The sequence below is a fragment of the Berghia stephanieae genome, chromosome 15 (assembly GCF_034508935.2).
Source record: "Berghia stephanieae isolate SIO BIC M18660-M18661 chromosome 15, UCSD_Bste_1.3, whole genome shotgun sequence".
In the NCBI taxonomy this organism is placed as follows: Eukaryota; Metazoa; Mollusca; class Gastropoda; order Nudibranchia; family Aeolidiidae; genus Berghia; species Berghia stephanieae.
Window position 1 is genome coordinate 22043148 of NC_088374.1, and position 7500 is coordinate 22050647.

Genomic DNA, 7500 nt, shown 5'->3' on the forward strand with positions numbered 1-7500 from the left:
TAACGGCCAGGTACTCATTTTACACCTAAGTACGGTGGGAAAATGTGAGTAAAGGGCCTTTTTCAAGGACTCAACTATGCGCCGAGCGCGAGGCTTGAACCCAGGACCTTCCGATCCGAAAGCGAGTGTCATACCACTAGACCACATAGCCGCACCTTACTGGTACGACAACTCCGCCTGGCCGGGGAGATCGTATCAATGTATGAAGATTAGCCTCATCTGGACACAACCTTTCAAAATGTTGTCTTGAATATTACGTACCTTTTTCTATTTGAAACGATGAATGCGGTTTTCACGTGATGGCAATGTAACCCGAGGTCAAATCCCAGTAGATAGTCACAATTTGAGAAAAATCACAAAATTTTTTCTTAATTCAGAATTGAATTGTCATTTTTTTTAAAATAACGATTTCCTTCCGAAAGAATAGGACAGTGAAAAAAATATGATGCAGATATAGGTTGTTAAAATCAGGCAGCTAGTTACAGATAGTATGCGCTTGGCTAAGAAGCTCATAACATTGTCATCCGGAAGTATAACGGACCGACACACAAAACTGTGTGTATCCATGAACGTTTATAGTCGGGTTAATACAGTTCAGTGAGCATTACTCATAAAAGCGGATGGCAAAAAAAACAATAACAAAGACCTGAGTGACGTCTTCTTCGAATTATCTATATAATTTTATATTGTTGAGGCGAACATTTCCGGCACAGTTAATACAATCTGAAGCATAAGTATGTTGTTAATTAAAACGAAGTGACTATTCTCACCCCCGGGATGCTAGTCTTCATAATAGTATAAAAAGTAGTCCACAATTGTTGTATGTTTAATCCAAAGGTTGTAGTGCAGGAATTTGTTAAGTTTCTTGTCACAAGTTGCACAATTTTAAAAAAAATCAATCAAATCCAAATCGCAAAAAGCCGGCGACGTTTTTTTTTGGTAATCCAATCGGTCGGGGGGGGGGGGGGGTGAGAATAGAGGCAGCCTAATTAAAATCCGGCTGTTAGATTTATTTTAAAGTGTTGAAGAAAAAAAACAAACATTTAAGGCGAGCAGTTCTACACGGTGTAAACTCTTTGGGTGGCAAATGGTAGAAATGGCTTGGGGCGAAAGATGAATTAATTGTACAGGCACGCCAGCCATACTAGTTCGGAGAAGGAGCCAATCAAAAACGTCCATGATATTCATTTCGTCACAGCCTCGGACTGGTTGAAAAACGCCCTTTTAACCTTTTACATACGAGCATCGATCTTACTCTGACTTGACATAACAAGCAACCTACCGTCTTAGATGGTTAACCCTATCCTTACCACTCCTTTCCACTTTGTCTTTGTTAAAGGGAAATAATCAATCAAAATAATTATTCTATTATTCCAACAAAGACGAAGAGGTGATAAAATGACAATGAGTAGCCCCTGGATTTATTTCCCAGTTAATTTATCTATTTTACATAACATTCGATGTTTTGCCATTTTCAGTCTCTCCTTACCAGCCATTTTCAGGATTTTCCCCAAAACTTCACACCCAATAAACACAAAAATAGATATTTTTATCACTCAAACACAATAGCAGTAAAGTTCTTGCCAAACATAATTTCTTTAGCAAAACATACTCTACAACATACTGTTCATTTTCATTAGATTTTATGATGTACAAAAGAAATTTGAATTTCAAAAATGTTGGTTGTATCGCAACGAATGTGACGATTTTCCTGTAGCTGGTAAGGTGAGGGGTCAATGACCGGATGCTTTACATTTGATCTTCTTATTCTTCTTTCAGCTTATCCCGCATTTTGCAGGGTTGTCATAATCAATGCCACATCTCCATGCATCTCGGTTCAACACATCATCTTCCTCCAGGCCCAGTTCTTTCATATCGTCTTTAACCTTATCCCACCATCTAGTCTTTGGGCGTCCCATTTTCCTCTATCCCCCTATTTGTAAGTCCAATACTTTCCTTCCCACGAACTCCCTCCCTCTCTCGTCTCTTTACATGTCCGAACCATTTCAATCTATCTTCTCTCATCTTTATTGATACATTCTTCACTTCAGTCAACCTTCGAATGCTTTAGATTAGATAGTAAAAAGAAATATGAGATTTAATATAGCGCAATATTCTCTAATTGTGCTCAATGAGTTTTCCAATGGGTGTCTAATCAGCAGAAACACTTAACATGTAGAACGAGATAAAATGCCGTTAAAACGATAGTGCAATTTTTAAAAATAATAATAACAATTATAATAATGATGATAATAATAGTAATAATAATAATAATAATAATAATAATAATAATAATAATAATAATAATAAATAATAATGGTAATAATAATGATAATAATAATAATAATAATAATAATAATAATAATAATAATAATAATAATAATAATAATAATAATAATAATAATAATGATAATAATAATAATAATTTATAATAATAATAATAATAATAATAATAATAATAATAATAATAATAATAATAATAATAATAATAGTAATAAATATAATAATTATAATAATGATAGTAAGAAGAAGAAGAAGAAGAAGAAGAATGATGATGATGATAATAATAATAATGATAATAATAATGATAATAATAATAATAATAATAATAATAATAATAATAATAATAATAATAATAATAATAATAATAATAATAATAATAATAATGATAATAATAATAAAATAATAATAATAATAATAATAATAATAATAATAATAATAATAATAATAATAATAATAAAAATAATAATAATAATAATAATAATAATAATGATGATGATGATGATAATTATAATGGTGATAATAATAATGTAAAATCGTCTAAAGATTTAATTAATAGATAAGTTATTTAAGAGGTTGAATTATTAATTAATAATTAAATTAGAAAAAAAAAAGAGAAAAAAAAATGATATTCCACATAATGCTATTTTTAAACAAGACATTTTATAGCAAAGCGGCTATGCGGTCTAGTGGTATGTCACTCGCTTTCGGATCGGAAGGTCCTGGGTTCGAGCCTCGCGCTCGGCGCATAGTTCAGTCCTTGGAAAAGGCTCTTTACTCACATTCTCTCACCGTACTCAGGTGTAAAATGTGTACCTGGCCGTTAACAGCGTTGTCTTTGTCCGAAAAATTGTAATATCGCCTAACAGGCGTCATGTCCCGTCCTACATGTTAAATGTTTCTGTTGACCAGCGACCCCTTGTAAAGTGATTTGAGCACGTTTAGTGGATATTGCGCTATATAAAGCTCAATTTTATTTTTATTTATTATTTAATGTCGTGAACATTCACTCGATTAACGTGAGTCTCATCGTAGCCATCGTTATGTTATAGCCTGACACTGAAATCCAAAGGGACTGGCAGTTTGACGTCATTATTTGGTCAGTGTCAGCGTTGCCATCGTTATGTTATAGCCTGACACTGAAATCCAAAAGGACTGGTAGTTTGACGTCATTATTTGGTCAGTATCATCGTAGCCATCGTTATGTTATAGCCTGACACTGAAATCCAAATGGGCTGGCAGTTTGACGTCATTATTTGGTCAGTATCATCGTAGCCATCGTTATGTTATAGCCTGACACTGAAATCCAAATGGGCTGGCAGTTTGACGTCATTATTTGGTCAGTATCATCGTAGCCATCGTTATGTTATAGCCTGACACTGAAATCCAAAAGGACTGGCAGTTTGACGTCATTATTTGGTCAGTATCATCGTAGCCATCGTTATGTTATAGCCTGACACTGAAATCCAAAAGGACTGGCAGTATGACGTCATTATTTGGTCAGTATCATCGTAGCCATCGTTATGTTATAGCCTGACACTGAAATCCAAAAGGACTGGTAGTTTGACGTCATTATTTGGTCAGTATCATCGTAGCCATCGTTATGTTATAGCCTGACACTGAAATCCAAAAGGACTGGCAGTATGACGTCATTATTTGGTTTTTACACCGCCTAGTGAGTTGTTAGTAGAGCTCATGGAAACAAGTTATTTCATTGGTTGAACTATTGAATACAACTCACGATTTGTTTTCTTTTGTGGCCAGACTGGCATTTTGACGTCATTTTTTGGTCAGTGTCAGGCCATAACTTTACGAAGGTCACGCTGACACTGACCAAAAAATGACGTCAAAATGCCAGTCTTTGGCCACAAAAGAAAACAGATCGTGAGTTGTATTTAATAGTTCAACCAATGGGATCACTTGTTTCCTTGAGCTCTACTAACGACAACTCACTAAGCGGTGCAAAAAAACAAATAATGACGTCAAACTGCCAGTCCTTTTGGATTTCAGTGTCAGGCTATAACATAACGATGGCTACGGTGTCAGGCCATAACTTTACGAAGGCCACGGTCTCATACACAAGTCACGATCATTGTAATAAAATTGTTTGTCATACATTTCTTCATTCATTTAACCCTCTCCTTACCACCCATAGGAAAATCGTCACATTCGTTACGATGTAACCAACAATTTTCTCTTTCTGATTTCTCTTGTACATCACAAAATGTAAACAAATGCTTTGATGACAGCTATAAATACTAAACACTGGGTTGTAGAGCTCACTTTTTTCCTTTTTTGTTTGAGTAAGAAATGTCTATTTTTGTGCTGGGTGGGGTGACTTTTTGGGGGAAATTCTAAAAATAGCTGGTAAGGAGAGAGTTAATCAGAGGCGTAAAGTCATTATTTTGTTGTTGTTGTTGTTGCTTTGTTACATTCTAACTATCCTTTCTTAATTATTTGTTGAGGAAGGAGTTGAAATCCAATATCGTGACAGTTGAAATGTATTGCTTTGAAATTGACTAATTAGGCAGTACAATTGTGAAGCAAGGCGTTCGTGAGCTGTCGCATTGCGGCATAAAATAAAAATCATATAACTTTATATAGCGCAATATCCACTAATTGTGCTCAAAGCTCTTTACAAGGGGTTCCTGGTCAACAGAAACATTTAACATATAGGACGGGACATGACGCATGTCAGGCGATATTACAATTTTTAGGACAGAGACAACGCTGTTAGCGGCCAGGTACTCAATTTACACCTGAGTACGGTGAGAGAATGTGAGTAAAGAGCCTTTTCCAAGGACTGAACTATGCGCCGAGCGCGAGGCTCGAACCCAGGATCTTCCGATCCGAAAGCGAGTGTCATACCACTAGACCACATAGCCGCACATCTATTGGGGTAAGAAAATGTTTTTGTTTTTTTTTGCAAGGGCTCAGACTTGCGTCCCACACACAGTGAGACTCGAAATCTGAGACTTATAGGTTACTAGTCCAAGTGTTTTACTATCAGACCACAAAGCCACAAAAATCAATTGTTCATCCTGTATAGCTTGTTTGTTGTTGTTGTTGTTGTTGTTGTTGTTGTTGTTGTTGTTGTTGTTGTTGTGGACGTCACGAACACGAAGAAAAACGAGATAATGAGTGATAAACAAACGAACAGTTCAATGCCATAGTTTCGTATATTTATCGATTCTGTAATTAAAAGTTCTTATATGTGAAGAGTTGATTATAGTCAGATTTTTAATAAGTGGCGCGTGTTTTTCTTTTTTTTTTTTCTCAGCTGTCCCTCAACGCACAGCTGCAAAAATTTGTATGAATCTCTGAATCAATTTGTCTTAATTAAAAATTTTTTTTTTTCATGAATTTTAGAACAATAGGCGAGGATTTCGCTTATTACAGCTATATTAAAATCGGTAACAGGTAAGGATCGGAACTCATAGAAGATTTACATTATCAAAATTATGAATTTTCCGCTTATCCATTTTGAAGGAATTTGTTAAAATGGAATAATTTTTTTTGTTTAGTTTTTTTTTTTTTTTTTTTTTTGGTTTTGTTGGTTTATTTTTTTTGTTTTTTTTTTTGTTTTTTTTTTTTTTGTGTGTGACATGAAACATCTTGTTATCGTTGAAGTTAAAGCAACCAGCGACGTCAATAACAAAAATTGGATATGACCATCGACTCAACACGGTTTTCTGTTGGGGGGCGAAGTGGCCGAGTGGTTAAGGCACTATGACCCGGAAATATCTCGGGTTCAAGCCCTGCTTCAGGCACTTTCGTTTTAGTTTTCCTTGGGCAATATTATTAACCCACAATAGGATTCAATAGTCGTAACGTCACTTCCTTTAACACTGGCTCTAAACTATCGGAACAATGGCGGACGCCCTTATGAAATATTTCTCCGACGAGCATAAAAGTGTATCCAGAGGAGAAAAACATTATAAATATGATCTTATTTTGACTTTTATACATTCTGATCACAAGACATATGAAAGGTTGTAGCCAGCTTGAAGAATAAAAAGTAATGATTTTCTTTGTTTAGAACCAACATGGCCACCGTTGCCGGGCGGCGTGACATCAGACTACTGAATCCAATTTACTTACGTCGACAACATGGATGACTCCTGTAGACATCAGATGTCTTGTTTGGCTTTCTTGTTTGATTATCTAGTTCTTCATGGAATGCCTAATACTAATATGGATATAATCTAATATATATAAATATAGATAGTTCGAAGATGACGTCACTCAAGCCTTTGTTATTGTATTTTGCCATCCGCGTTTGTGAGTGATACTCACTTAACTGTATTACCCCGACTATAAAAGTTCATGGTTACACAGAGTATTGTGTGTTTTCCATTATATTTCCGGATGGCAATGGTGTGAGCTTCTTAGCCAAGCGCATACTATCTATAGAATACAAACGACAAGCTCTGTTACGGCTCCCAATCCTCTTGATAATCGCTTACCTACACACACGCTTTACAAGCAAACAAACACACACACACGCACACACACACACACACATATACACACAACAGTCGAAGCGTTTTGGCTACATCTCCACACTGGAAGTCTCCAGCCAGTCTTTAAGTTTTAAAAAAATTGAAAATTAAAATTGAGCTTTTTACATAGGGCAATATCAACTAAATGTGCTCAAAGCGCTTTACAAGGGGTCCCTGGCCAACATCAAAAATTAACATGTAGGACGGGACATGACGCCTGTTAGACGATATTACAAATTTTTTTGACAGAGACAACGCTGTTAACGGCCGGATACTCATTTTTACACCTGAGTACGGTGAGAGAATGTGAGTAAAGAACCTTCTCCAAGGACTCAACTATGCGCCGAGCGAGGCTCGAACCCAGGACCTTCCGATCCGAAAGCGAGTGTCATACCACTAGACCACATAGACGCAAGTTCGTCGGTGCAGTTGAGGATAACCTCGAAACCTCCCGCTAATCTCGTCACGGGGCGTTGTAAGATGATGTGGTTTGCTGCTGTCACTGGCGATCCCTGACAGTGGTGACAATCGGCGGACCCCCTCAGACCCCGTCGATGCAAGTTTGCAGCAGTCCTGCCGTGGCCTGTCTGTATAGTCGGTTTGAGGCGACCCACTGTTTTTGATTGTCATTCCTGAAGCCTGGCATAAATGTGACCCACCGTATCAAAGCGGTATTATGTCGGGATCCACTCGGTAAGGGAAATTGAATTCATAGCCA

General features: G+C 36.4%; 2 protein-coding genes across 2 annotated transcripts in view; one reads left to right on the forward strand and one right to left on the reverse strand.

The window, feature by feature from the left end:
* LOC144960680 (uncharacterized) overlaps positions 1 to 961 on the reverse strand; it is an 8359-nt gene extending 7398 nt beyond the window's left edge. The window contains exon 1 of the mRNA XM_078893962.1: positions 262 to 961. The gene's annotated coding sequence lies outside the window, so the exon portion shown is untranslated. The remainder of the gene's footprint in view (positions 1 to 261) is intronic.
* LOC144960678 (uncharacterized) overlaps positions 1 to 7500 on the forward strand; it is a gene marked incomplete in the record, with an annotated part of 100834 nt that overhangs the window by 74486 nt on the left and 18848 nt on the right.